We start from the raw sequence: 14,934 nt of genomic DNA, 5'->3' as shown, positions 1-14,934 counted from the left end.
TTATTGAGTGTGAGGGGGGCAGTTACTCTTTCACACAGGGGCATTGGGTGTTGCATAACTTTGTTTATGAAATAAATTAAATAAGTATAATTGTTGAGTTATTTGTTCCCTCAGGTTCCCTGTATCTAATATGCGGTTTTGGTTGAAGATCTGATAACTATGCAAAAATATGCAAAAGTAGAGAACTAGAAAGAGGGCAAATACTTCTTCACAAAACTGTATATTTGGAGTCTTTAGGACATCAGAGCAACCTTGAGCGAATCTGATTTAAGTCAGAAAATGATGTTCATTTGATAGGTAAAATATACAGTATAATACATTGTAGAGAGCATATCCAACAAACAATCTATACGAAAAAAAATGTAAGCTATTGGAACCAAGACTTAAAAAGAACTGATGTTGGCAGATGGAGGGAATGTTGGAGCATAACTAACGATATTACAGTTAATGAAAATGTACAGTTAATTCAGTATAAACTCATGTATAAAATGTATTATACAAGAGATAACATTCACAAATTCTACAGCACAAATTCTACAGCACAACGGCAGTCATATCTTAAGTATAAAACTAACAATGACTCAATAATCCATGCTTTTTGGGAATGCTATGAAGTCCAAAAGTACTACCATATAAACTTACTGATAATTCATCTGTCTGCATACTTCAAGACATGGCATACGGGATATAGTGAGATACCCAATTGGCTGGACAATTCTATTCCCTTCACTCATCTTGAAAAAGTTTATATTGAAAACTTGGAAATCAATCAATCCTCCATCATTAACAGAATGGAAAATTCTGATGATTTATTAGTGAAATATTGAAATAGCATAGGTGACCGAGAAAAACAAATTGGTACAATTTAAGGCCAAGTGGCAAACAATAAAGCAAGCACTAGGGATAAGAAGATAGCACTATGGATAAGAAGATAGCACTTAGGGATAAGAAGATAGCACTATGGATAAGAAGATAGCACTTAGGGATAAGAAGATAGCACCAGGGATAAGAAGATAGCACTTAGGGATAAGAAGATAGCACTTAGGGATAAGAAGATAGCACTAGGGATAAGAAGATAGCACTAGGGATAAGAAGATAGCACTAGGGATAAGAAGATAGCACTAGGGATAAGAAGATAGCACTATGGATAAGAAGATAGCACTAGGGATAAGAAGATAGCACTAGGGATAAGAAGATAGCACTAGGGATAAGAAGATAGCACTATGGATAAGAAGGACTAGGGAGAAGATAGCACTAGGGATATAGAAGATAAGAAGCACTAGGGATAAGAAGATAGCACTAGGGATAAGAAGATAGCACTATGGATAAGAAGATAGCACTAGGGATAAGAAGATAGCACTAGGGATAAGAAGATAGCACTAGGGATAAGAAGATAGCACTAGGGATAAGAAGATAGCACTAGGGATAAGAAGATAGCACTAGGGATAAGAAGATAGCACTAGGGATAAGAAGATAGCACTAGGGATAAGAAGATAGCACTAGGGATAAGAAGATAGCACTAGGGATAAGAAGATAGCACTAGGGATAAGAAGATAGCACTAGGGATAAGAAGATAGCACTAGGGATAAGAAGATAGCACTAGGGATAAGAAGATAGCACTAGGGATAAGAAGATAGCACTAGGGATAAGAAGATAGCACTAGGGATGAGGGTATGAGCATGCAGGCCTGTGCAGAGGATGTAGTCGTTGTTTGTGTACATCTGTAAGTTGTTGTTCGTATGTGTATGTTCCGTATTTGGTGTGGGGGGGAAAAACGCAAAAAATATATTAGCAAAAGAAGAAAAAGAAAAGAACTCCAACAGCCCACTGCCCAGATCAGAGGGGGAGAGCAGCTTCGTTTTCTGAGTGAGGGAGCTGCCTCAGATGGTCTCCACGGTCTGCCTTCGCCCCGCCTCTCATTCCAGCGCCCCCTCCCCGGTCCCAGCAGAAGGGAAAATGATTTGCTTATGGGCCATATGCTGTGTATATTTGGGGCAGGAGGCAGATAGTGCAGCAGAGTGGGCTGTTTGATCCTAATGCGCCCGATCTGTCATACAGACACTGCTGGAGTGCTCCTAATGTACCATAAAATAAGCTGTACTGCAGAGGCAAGGCTTTGTGTGTGTGTGTGTGTGTGTGTGTGTGTGTGTGTGTGTGTGTGTACATGCACTCATGCATGTGTGTAAAAATTATGATCATTTCTGTATGGCAACCCACCTCTTCCCTCTAAACAACCAATAAGGAGCCAACATTTTCACAAAATGTCTCAAGCAGCACATTATACATTGATCCCTCTGGAAGTGACATGAAAGTAACCAGAGGTATGCCTTTTCAATCCCTGTGATTCATTCTCAGTGTGAGAGATGGATGACATCAACTGAATGATGGATGTTCAAAGCACACTGATCAATTAAGAGATCAAGTGAAAATGACAGATGGGGGATTCCGGTCGGACATAGAAAAGCATAACCAGACACTAAAGGTCCATATATGGGAGTCGCATACGAAATACAACTTGTGTGCTGATCTATGCTCCAAACGTAGCTCTATGTTAAACGCTAATGCATGAGGTGTAGGCAAGGCCATGCACAGACATTTTAGGGGGCAGGTGCTCAAAATTGGAAAAAGGTCAACCTCACTTCATGTTTTTGCTGTACATTCTTCATTCTTCATCTCGAAATTCATACATACCTAAATGCCTCTAGAGCATAGTCCCGTTTATTTTTGCATCAACACACTCACTCTTTATCACAAACTGTAAAGCTACAGTGCCTCCTAAAGACATGACTGACATCGGGAAAAGAGGGTGGGCTATCAGCTGATCATTGATGTAGATGGTTGATGTAATTTGCTAGATAGCTAGCTCTATTTTTTTTACTGATTGAGATTTACCTCTCTATGTCTTTCTGCCTCTCTCTACTGTGCGTATCAGCCAACCAGAACGAATATTGAGGATGATGTAGGCTAAATCATGTGTTAGGCTAGCGAGTGTTAATCAAATGTTATGCTGCCGTGGCAGTACTGGTTCAACTTAAACTGGGTAGCTAGCTACACACACTTGACTGGTGACCGCATCTCTCAAGCCATGCATGTTTGGATACCGGGCGCTTGCAATCTCCATACAGGGCAGACTAGGAAAAAGGTTCTGTACAGGGTAGATCAACAGGCGCAACCAACAAACAGGATAGGGGGTGGCGAACTTGAAGACGATTTGCGGGCAGTGGGTTCCGAACAACAATAACAAAAAATGTATACAAAAAAAAAACTTTGGTTACCCCACCACCCAAAAGGGCACTTTGGTGACTGGAAGGGCAAAGGGGCATGTGCTCTGCACAGGCAGAGCCCTATCTGTGCACGTGCCTGGGTGTATGAGAGTAAAACCATGGTTTTCCTCTGGCCTTTCATGCCTCACCTCCAGACAGTTGACTTGTGACTGTCATAATGTCATGACGATGCCCTCTGTCCTCTGGGGGTTTCCGCTCCAGTAGTTTCACTTTTTGGCTGTCTTGATGTGAGCCAGGCTCCTGACAGATCAACCAGCTCAGCCCTGCCTGGTTCTGCTGTGACTGTGATGGATGGAGCTACTCCAGAGAAACACGTGTGCAGAGTAGAGCAGGATGCCACACTCTGGAGTTCTGGAGCCAGGAACACAGACAGAGAGAGAGAACTGAACCTTGACCCAGATGGAGAGAGTGTGGGGCTTACTAGTCCACCATGGCAATTCATGGATCAATGCCACTTGCAGAAGAGTTACTACTGGTAAGAGGGCCTTGAATTGATATTTCCTGTTGATATTGTTAACAACGGTCTACAGAATGTTGTCTAGCAGTGTTAGGTCTTCTATGGCCATTCCAAGAAGAAGAAGGGTTCATTTATGAGAGAAAAACACTAACTTATGAGAGAACCACACTACGAGAGAAACACACTATCGTTTGGATGCAATCGCGAAACAAACTCCTGTCACTCACTCCACCATAGTAGGATCCCAGCGTGATCCCATTGGGTTCCATTTGACATTTTGTAAAGTTCTAGGTTCTTTTCAAATTCTTCTGCTGTCTGCTGGCTGTGCGGTGGTTACCAGTCTTCAAGGCCTCTCCTCCCCACATGAAAGATTACAATTCCAGGAGTAGCTGTTCTTCGAGTCAGGCATGAAACCTTCTCCCTGGGAGAAGCTTGGGAACCTCCACTGGAGGGGTGACATCACACCACAGTAAAACCACTCCTATACCCACTAAATACTGCCCTGCTATACTAACACATTGCCACACACACACGAAGCTGCACGCATACATGCACACACACAGACATATAAACATACACAGTCACACACCCAGGCACGCCCGTTCACACATGCACACATGCTTGCAAGCAGAAAGGCAGGCACACAAGCACGCACACACAAAGCCTCTAACTCAAAACGTGTTTAAAAACACAACAACCAACACCAGTTGACTTTAGACCATGACAGATATATCCAGGACATTGACATGTAGGGTAAAATAGAGCCATCCGTATTCCTCCTACTCTAACTAAAGAGATCATACTACATTTGTTATAATGAAGAGCTTGTAGTTGATGAGTTCTGAGACAGACAGGGATGGGAGGTTTGCTGTTTCGCTTGCTGCTAAGTCTTTCAGGCCTCCTGGCGAAGCTACAGAGAACACCCACATCATTGGCTCACAGTAGACGCAGCCGTTTTTCAAACCAACATGACATTTCCCCAGCCAAGCCTAATAGTTTAATCTTGCCACTGAAATATGTGTATAAATACTATTTGGGTTTGTTTCATCCTCTAAAAATATGTCTGTCATGTCTAGCTGCCGCATGGAGGCTCAGGGAACATGGTGGCGGTTTTACTACATTGAATTCAAACCTGAGGACAATGTTTAAGATATGAGAGAAAGTATGGAGCGGTTTATGTAAGGCTTGCTGTATGTGTTCAAATAAGTAAATGCAATTTTATTTGTCACATGCGCCGAATACAACAGTGAAATGCTTACTTACAAGCCCTTAACCAACTTTGCAATTTTAAGAAAAAACTAAGTATTAAGAAGAAAGTATTCACTAAATAAACTGAAGTATACAATAATCAGGCCACTGTTGTGTCATCAGCAAACGTAATGATGGTGTTGGAGTCATGCTTGGCCATGCAGTCGTGGGTGAACAGGGAGTACAAGAGGGGACTGAGCACGCACCCCTGAGGGGACCCCGTGTTGAGGATCAGCATGGCAGATGTGTTGTTACCTATCCTTACCACCTGGGGGAGGCCCGTCAGGAAGTCCAGGATCCAGTTGCAGAGGGAGGTGTTTAGTCTCAAGATTCTTAGGTGTTTAGTCTCAAGGTCCTTTCCCATCTTTGTCCAGGTGGGAAAGGGCAGTGTGGAGTGCAATAGAGTTTGCGTCATCTGTGGATCTGTTGGGGCAGTGTGCAAATTGAGTGGGTCTAGGGTTTCTGGGATAATGGTGTTTATGTGAGCCATGACCAGCCTTTCAAAGCACTTCATGGCTACAGACGTGAGTGCTACGGGTTGGTAGTCATTTAGAGAGGTTACCTTGGTGTGCTTGGGCACAGGGACTGTGGTGGTCTGCTTGAAACATGCTAGTATTACAGACTCGGTCAGAGACAGGTTAAAAATGTCAATGAAGACACTTGGTCAGCAATGCCAGTTGGTCAGCGCATACTTAGAGTACACGTCCTGGTAATCCGTATGACCCTGCGGCCTTGTGAATGTTCCGGCGCCGACAGAGATGGCCTCAGTTTTTTGTTTTTTTACGTGTTATTTCTTACATTAGTACCCCAGGTCATCTTAGGTTTCATTACATACAGTCGAGAAGAACTACTGAATATAAGATCAGCGTCAACTCACCATCAGTACGACCAAGAATATGTTTTTTGCGACGCGGATCCTGTGTTCTGCCTTACAAACAGGACAACGGAGTGGATCCCATGCAGCGACCCAAAAAAACGACTCCGAAAAAGAGGGAATCGAGGCAGTCTTCTGGTCAGACTCCGGAGACGGGCACACCGTGCACCACTCCCTAGCATTCTTCTTGCCAATGTCCAGTCTCTTGACAACAAGGTTGATGAAATCCGAGCAAGGGTAGCATTCCAGAAGGACATCAGAGACTGTAACGTTCTTTGCTTCACGGAAACATGGCTCACTGGAGAGACGCTATCCGAGGCGGTGCAGCCAACGGGTTTCTCCACGCATCGCGCCGACAGAAACAAACATCTTTCTAGTAAGAAGAGGGGCGGGGGCGTATGCCTTATGGCTAACGAGACATGGTGTGATGAAAGAAACATACAGGAACTCAAATCCTTCTGTTCACCTGATTTAGAATTCCTCACAATCAAATGTACAAGCATTTTGCTACACTCGCATTAACATCTGCTAACCATGTGTATGTGACAAATAAAATTTGATTTGATTTGATTTGACCTGTTTAAAGGTCATACTCACATCGCTACGGTAAGCGTGATCATACAGTCGTCCGGAACAGCTGGTGCTCTCATGTATGCTTCGGTGTTGCTCCTCGAAGCGTGCATAGAAGTAATTTAGCTCGTCTGGTAGGCTCGTGTCACTGGGCAGCTCGTAGCTGTGCTTCCCTTTGTAGTCCGTACTATTTTGATAGCCCTGCCACATCCGAATAGCGTCAGAGCCGGTATAGTAGGATTCAATCTTAGTCCTGTATTGACACTTTGCCTTTTTCATGGTACGTCGGAGGGCATAGCAGGATTTCTTATAAGCTTCCGGGTTAGAGTCCCGCTCCTTGAAAGCAGCAGATCTACCCTTTAGCTCAGGGCAGATTTAGCCTGTAATCCATGGCTTCTGGCTGGGGTATGTACATATGGTCACTGTGTTATTGATGAAGCCGGTGACGGATGTGGTGTACTCCTTAAAATGGCAACGGAAGAATCCCGGAATATATTCCTGTCTGTGGTAGCAAAACAGTCCAGTAGTTTAGCATCATCTGACCACTTCCGTATTGAGCGAGTCACTGGTACTTCCTGCTTTAATTTTTGCAAACTGTTTGCAGGGCACTGAGATTATAGTGGCGTAAACTGCAGTGTACAAAGCAGCATCTTTTGTGAAAATGTTATGGCAAAGAAAATATTGAATCATCCTCTCATATCATTTGTCGATGATCCTTCCTGTTTCAGACAATAGTGAGAAATTGTCACCTCCAAAAATGCAGTTTGACATCACAAAGAGCTACTGTGTGCATGGAAATGTATGTCACTTGCATCAGAGGGAAAGACAAAGGTAAGAAGACACGTTTAGCATCAGTTTGATGTGTACTTTGCGCCTCTCTCTAATAAATCCTGTCGTCTCCAGTGTAACATTTTTAGAGTAGGTATTTAAAGTGTCAGCCGCTGACTGCCTTCTCCTCTCTCTCCATATGTTAGAGTCCTTTACTGGTCCTCACACAACCAGAGGCCTGCCACTGGAAGTGAATTTCAATGTGAGATCCTCCCTTTACATGAAATTCAATCTAGCATTTGTGTGTTGTATCTTTTTAATGGCTTTGCTGTGGGCCCTGTCAGATAGGGCCCTACGCCGCAGTAACAAACATGCCTCACATGAAGGAGATAGCAGATGTCTACAGTAGCCTAGCTAGGTGCTGCCGATTTAGTCCAGTTGAAAAGTGCAGATGGTTCGACTATGGTTCTAACAGTAATGGAATCCTGACTCATGCACATACTGTACACCCATGCAGGCACGAGCATGCATACACACACGCTGACACACATGCATGCATGTGTCACGTGTGACTCATTTGCATGTTTAACCTAACAAGCATTCCTATTGGTTAATAACCTGGTCATGTGACTTCCGCAGCATGTATTTAACGCCACCAGCTGTTTTGTGTTTCTTTGTGGCGTGAGTACAGTCTGGAGGAATGGTGGATCCTTGGTTTTGCCAGAGCGCGTGATCACGTCTTATGGTAAAAGCACATGGATAATGGAGTTTGTTTGAGCTAAAGTACCATCTTTAGGAAAGTCTGCCTCCTGGGCTGCATCGCTTCCTGTGTCCCTTTTTGTTTTGGTTTATATGTCTGTATCTTAACTAGCAATGTTTTAATAGTAAGAAATTATGTTTTGGAAACTAATCAAATGACCGGAATGGAACAACTGAAATGTGTTGAAGTGGAACAATGGGAAAACCATGCCTTAAAATAAATGTTACACTGTCTTTTGTGTTCTGCTTCAACCTGCCTGCTCAATACCAGACCTTGAACTTGTCACCTTTCCACCTCGTGACACACACACACACACACACATACACATTATTATTCAAACCCCTTGACTCTTTCCACATTTTGTTACGTTCCAGCCTTATTAAAACATTTATAAAATGTCTTTTTTTTTCATCAATCTACACACAATACCCCATTATGACAAAGCAAAAACAGGTTTCTAGAATTTTTTGCAATTTATAAAATAAAATAAACTTTTATGTAAGTATTCAGACCCAGTACTTTGTTGAAGCACCTTTGGCAGTGATTACAGCCTCAAGTCATATTGGGTATGACGCTACAAGCTTGGCACACCTGTATTTAGGGAGTTTCTCCCATTCTGATGTTGCCACCACCATGATTCACCTTAGGGATGGTGCCAGGTTTCCTAAAGCGTGATGCTTGGCATTCAGGCCAAAGAGTTTCTCCTGGTCTGAATCCTTTAGCTGCCTTTTGGCAAACTCCAAGCGGGCTATCGTGCCTTTTACTGAGAAGTGGCTTCCGTCTGGCCACTCTACCATGAAGGCCTGATTGGTGGAGTGCTACAGAGATGGTTGTCCTTCTGGAAGGTTCTCCCATCTCCACAGAGGAACAATGGAGCTCTGTCAGAGTGACCATTGGGTTCTTGTTCACCTCCCTTACCAAGGCCCTTCTCCCCCGATTGCTCAGTTTGACCAGGCGTCCAGCTGTAGGAAGAGTCTTGGTGGTTCCAAACTTCTTCCATTTAAGAATGATGGAGGCCTTTGTGTTCTTGGGGACCTTCAATGCTGCAGAAATGTTTTGATACCCTTCCCAGATCTGTGCCTCGACACAATCCTGTCTCTGAGCACTACGGACAATTCGTTCGGCCTTATGGCAAGGTTTTTGCTCTGACGTGGACTGTCAACTGTGGGACCTTATATAGACAGGTGTGTGCCTTTCCAAATCATGTCCAATCAATTGAATTTACCACAGGTGGATTCCAGTCAAGTTGTAGAAACATCTCAATGATAATCAATGGAAACAGGATGCATCTGAGCTCAGTTTCGAGTCTCATAGCAAAGGGTCTGAATACTTATGTAAATAAGGTATTTCTGTTTTTTTTCTCAACCTTCTCAAAAAGGTTTTATTTAATCAATTTTAGAATGAGGCTGTAACGCAACAAAATGTGGAAAAAGTCGAGGGGTCTGAATATTTTCCAAATGCTGTGTATATCCCTGGCGCAATGTGGAGGAAATATTTGGTAAGCATATACACAGTCCCAGATATTTAATCATCTTGTGCTCTGTCTTTTCTCATAGACAGACAGCGTCATCCACCACAGTTGTGAGAGTGTTGGAATAATGTCTGGTTTCACCCCCCCCCAACTTTTCTCCCGCTCCAGGTTGGGTTGGTGCAATCTGTGGGCCATGCACAGTGTCTGGGGAGACAGAGTGGTCTGCTCCAGGGCAAAGAGAGTGGAATCTGTGACTGCGGTGGAGTCAACCTAAGTTCAGAGTGCTGTACTGCAGCCGGAGGAGGTTTCCAGTAGCAAGTCCAGCAGTGGCTTTTATATCTTGTCTGTATTATGTTTCCCCTTTCCTCCATCTGTCTCCTCTTTTTCCTGTTCCTTTATTTCCACTGGGTGGCCTTATGTCTGTCCTCTGTTCCTCTTGTTTGTAACTATTCATCTCGAACAAACACACTCCATCCTCCCCTCTCCATGAACCCGTCTCCACCCATGTGTCTACTTCAATTTAAGGCCTCTCAATTGTATTTCTTTGCATTTCAGAGACCCACGGAACTCTCAACAGCCGAGTAACAACGTACAAAATTCAAAACTACACGAGGCCAAAAGTGGTGCAACACAAGCTTTTATGACTGTTCGTAGCCTTTTGACTGTGTCAGTCAGGGTTCCACAACAGGTTCTGGCCTGAGGTCCAGTCCAGACTCCACACCTAAACACTGGGCTCAGGCTCACTTCCTGCTTGTGGAAGTGTTCCAATCCGGGAAAAGTTTATTGTATTTTCACAAAGCCAAGTGCATTTGGTTTCAACACTGGGGTTTGTGTGTGTGTCTCACTTACACCCACATGGGACAAGCTCCATGAAACCCCCACCAAATGCTGTCACACTGGCTTTTGAGTTGTGGCTGTGTTTGCTTTCTCATGTATATTTGCTGAATTAGCAGAGAGAATTTGATCAAAATGCCACGATACGATGCTGCACATTATCTCCACACACAATTGTGTGATTTAAGGCTGCCTGTTTACTGCAGAGAAGCCAAATCAGTTTGTACACGATGGAACAGCAGTGTATGTACTACCATTTTTACCACGATGCTTGCATGCTCAGTTCCTCAAAATAAAAACAATAACAAATGCGCCTGGGGCCGGCTGGGGGATCTGTTTCGACTGTGACGGAGTTCAACTTTAACAGGGCATTCAGCTGTTTATACATCCATTGTTGGACTTATAAATGAATGATATTGTAGCCATTGATTCTTGAAGAACATAACTTAGAAATGCCTCATTAGTTTAGTTTAACTGTCGTACTCCCTCACAGCCCAAAACATAAGCTTGTTTGGCTCCAATGTTTGTAAACAAAGGAAATGTAAACAAATGCCATATAGCCTTAAAACTATCATTTTGGATCGTGTATGGTCAGTCCTCGAATCCATAGCACTTTCTATAAATTTGAGTGGTTACAGTTCTCCAGCCCCGCCCCTCAGCTTTTTAATGAAACGGACGGCAAACCACCTTGTTATTATTTCAACTGCTGATTACCCCTTTAAAGGGTACAGTAGAGCACAGAGTGGTTTAGATAAACGTCAGTGCTTTGCCCTTTACAACTAATAATCTCCTGTGAAAGTACAGTATCGTGAATAAAGTGCAAACGTTCATTAAATGATAATAATCACATCGCTGAAATTGCCCTCATTACATCAAACCAACGGCACAGAGGAAGTGACATATGCACGACCTGTAAACACTTCTGAGTACAAGCTGTCGATTCTATTGGGCCTAATAGTAGTGTCCACTCCACTGGCTGTTCGGGGGAAATGATTCAATGTTTTCATGTACACTGGCCATCCTGTTTACGTTGTGGGCACGTTGTCACGGCAGCCAGGGGTGAGCTGGGTCTTTGATCAGGGGGTCCAGAGAGGGGTGTGGGGTGGGGGTCCGGAGGGGTAGAGGGGGAGGGGGCTGCACCACACCACTCTGCAGAAGCAGCCTGCAGCCCCTCCACACCCGGGCCATGTCTCCACACACATCGCGGCCCGCTCCTCATTTCCTGGTGCTTGATCCTACAGCGAGGGGTGATGGAGGTGGGGGAGAGGGGGTATGGGGGGGGGGTCACAGGGAAGGTTAACGTGATGCCAAGGTCTCTTGATCAAAAACGGTCAGGTAATGATGTGGTAAACGCACACATAGCATGCGTATCAGAAATCTTGACAGTTACACTAGACAGACGCGTTCAAACTCCTCCATGATCAGTTGGCTGGGCACCTCTCCAACCCAAACCTGCACCAGTAGAACAACCCACGGTACCACTACTGTAACTTAACACACGTCTAAAGGCATTTGATCTAAATAGCAGGATCACAGGAACCTTTACCAGCGGGGACTGCAGCATCTCATACCGGTCCACCAGGTTTTTCCAATCTGCTTTCCAATGCAAAGCTAAATGAAATGGAATGGCCTCCCCTCCTTGCTGAAAGCACATAGCAGCTTCAAAGCGTTCTCGTCTAAGGAAAAAAAAAAAGATTGAGTCCAATCAGACACGCTCCCATTGATTTGTTTTTTTATCACATTGACTTTTTTATATGCAACAGAATACACATCAATACACACTCATGTGCAATTTCATTAGGTTCAATAACTGGGCTCTGTACAATATTTTGATTTAACTACGTGTTGATTATTTGTTTTACAACTCAAATTCATCAGGTCCAACAGCAATATATGCAAAGAATTGTAGGTGTAATGCACTGACCTCAGTTTTGAAACGTGTCTGCAAAGTATGTCCTGGCTTTCTAAAAGTCTGACGTACAGTGCATTCGGAAAGTATTTAGACCCCTTCACTTTATCCACATTTTTGTTACGTTACAAACTTATTCTAAAATGGATTAAAATTTTAAAAAATGTCCTCATCAAATCTACAAATAATATACCATAATGACTGAACAAAAACAGGTTTTTTGAATTTTTTGCAAATGTATACAAAATAAAAAACAGAAATACCTTATTTGCATAAGTATTCAGACCCTCTGCTATGAGACTCAAAATTGAGCTCAGGTGCATCCTGTTTCCATTGATCATCCTTGAGATGTTTCTACAACTTGATTGGAGGCCACCTGTGGTAAATTCAATTGATTGGAGATGATTTGGAAAGGCACATACCTGTCTATGTAAGGTCCCATAGTTAACAGTGCATGTCAGAGCAAAAAAGCAATGTCAGAGGTCGAAGGAATTGTCCGTAGAGCTCCCGGACAGGATTGTGTCGAGGCAAAGATCTGGGAAGGGTATCAAAACATTTTTGCACCATTGAAGGTCCCCAAGAACACAGTGGCCTCCATCATTCTTAAATGGAAGAAGTTTGGAACCACCAAGACTTCCTACAGCAGGCCACCCGGCCAAACTGAGCAATCCAGAGAAGGGCCTTGGTCAGTGAGGTGACGCTTGGCATTGGCCTGAATGCCAAGCGTCACGTGCGGAGGTAACCTGGCACCATCCCCACGGAGAAGCATGGTGGCGGCAGCATCAGGTTGTGGGTATGTTTTTCAGCAGCAGAGACTGGGAGACTAGTCAGGATCAAGGGACGATCAACAGAGCAAAGAACATAGAGATCCTTGATAAAAACCTGCTCCAGAGCGCTCAGGACCTCATACTGGTGCGAAGGTTGACCTTCCAACAGGACAATGACCTTAAGCACACAGTCAAGACAACACATGAGTGGCTTTGGGACAAGTCTCTGAATGTCCTTCAGTTGCCCAGCCAGAGCCCGGACTTGAACCCAATCAAACATCTCTTGAGATTGCAGCCTGACAGAGCTTGAGAGGATCTGCAGAAAAAGAATGGGAGAAACTCCCTAAATACAGGGGTGCCAAGTTTGTAGCATCATACCCAAGAAGACTCGAGGCTGTAATCGCTGGCAAAGGTGCTTCAACAATGTACTGAGAGGGTCTGAATGCTTATGTAAATGTAATATTTCTGTTTTGTATAAGTTTGCTGAATTTCAAAAAAACTGTTTTAGCTTTGGCATCATTGGTTATTTATAGTGTGTAGATTGATGAAGGAAATGTAAGGTAAAGTGGAAAAAGTGAATAGTCTGAATACTTTCCGAATGCACTTTATGTATGTTCTCTTTTTGCATATAATGTTTTCATGTTTATATGTTCACCTGCTGGGGGACTATAGACGTAAATGAACTGTTAGCTAAATCTGGTGCAACGCATCACTTCTCACTTTTGAGATTTATGTTTTCATTGTACATTGCCCCTGTCCAAATGAACTTCACATTTGACATTTTTTTTTTGTACATAAAGTTGCGGTTGAGTTCTGGCTGTATTCTGTTAGTAGGGTCACATCTTTAACTTATAAACAGGCCTGCTAATTCATTTTTCTCCATTCACTCAGTTGTCAACGCCGTGCTGCACCGGCCTGCCTCCTCAACAAGACAGCTGGGATCAGTTAGACAACAATCAAAAATATAGACATGTTTGTGGTGGAAATGTACATTTTCCAGATTATCACAAAAATAAAAAGTTGGCATGGGCCATTCGCACATTTTAGCATATCGTGTTTGACTGATGGTTAGGGGGCTGAAGTAGAGGAATGAGCAGGCGCAGGGTAGAGGAGGGCTGAGGGGGGATGACAACTGAAGTAGAGAAAACCCACATGAAAACATACTATCGTATTCACTGAAGTGTTTTTGCAGACTTTACTGCAGCGATCACTATAGTGTTTACTGTAGTATTGTAGTATACTGTAGTATTACAGTTAAGCATAGCATAAATACTTTAGTAAATAAAACAATAGTATATACTATAGTAATTAATGTAGTGTTTTTGTGAATTGTAGTATGCTGTATTTTTACTGTAGTGTTTTTGAAGACGGTACTCAATTGTAGTATTTACTATATTGTTTTTGCGGACTATAGTATTTACTGTCGTATTTTTGCTGACATTACTGTAGAATTTACTGTAGTGTTTTTGTTTCATTATCTTTCAAATAGAAGTGGAAGCCTTCTCCTTCAGGAAATGTTCTGGAGAAAAACTAAAACACCAAAATGATATTACCTGTAGGTAGGCAGGACTGGGGTCTAAAACAGATAGTTCAGAGCTTCTGCTCTTTTCTATAACCTATAAAGAACCCAATATATGGTCTATACTTGGCATGTAGCTTTCTAATTTATGGGTGGCATAAATTACAATATGGGGAGGGGAGTGGGCAGGGTATTTGCAAATGAAATACTGTAATATTTACTATAGATTTTTTTTAAAGTGTAGTGTTTTTGCAGACTGTAGTGTTTTCGCGGACATTACTGTAGTATTAACTAGAGTGCCTTTTTGTGTGGATAATACAGTAGTATTTACTGTAGTATTCTTCATTATAAACTGGGTGGGTCAAGCTCTGAATGCTGATTGGCTGACAGCCGTGGCATATCAGACTGTATAACACAGGTATGACAAAACATTTATTTTTAGTGCTCTAATTACGTTGGTAATCACTTTATAA

The sequence above is a fragment of the Oncorhynchus tshawytscha genome, linkage group LG01 (assembly GCF_018296145.1).
Source record: "Oncorhynchus tshawytscha isolate Ot180627B linkage group LG01, Otsh_v2.0, whole genome shotgun sequence".
In the NCBI taxonomy this organism is placed as follows: Eukaryota; Metazoa; Chordata; class Actinopteri; order Salmoniformes; family Salmonidae; genus Oncorhynchus; species Oncorhynchus tshawytscha.
The sequence above is the reverse complement of the archived record's forward strand: the minus strand, read 5'-3'. Positions refer to the sequence as shown.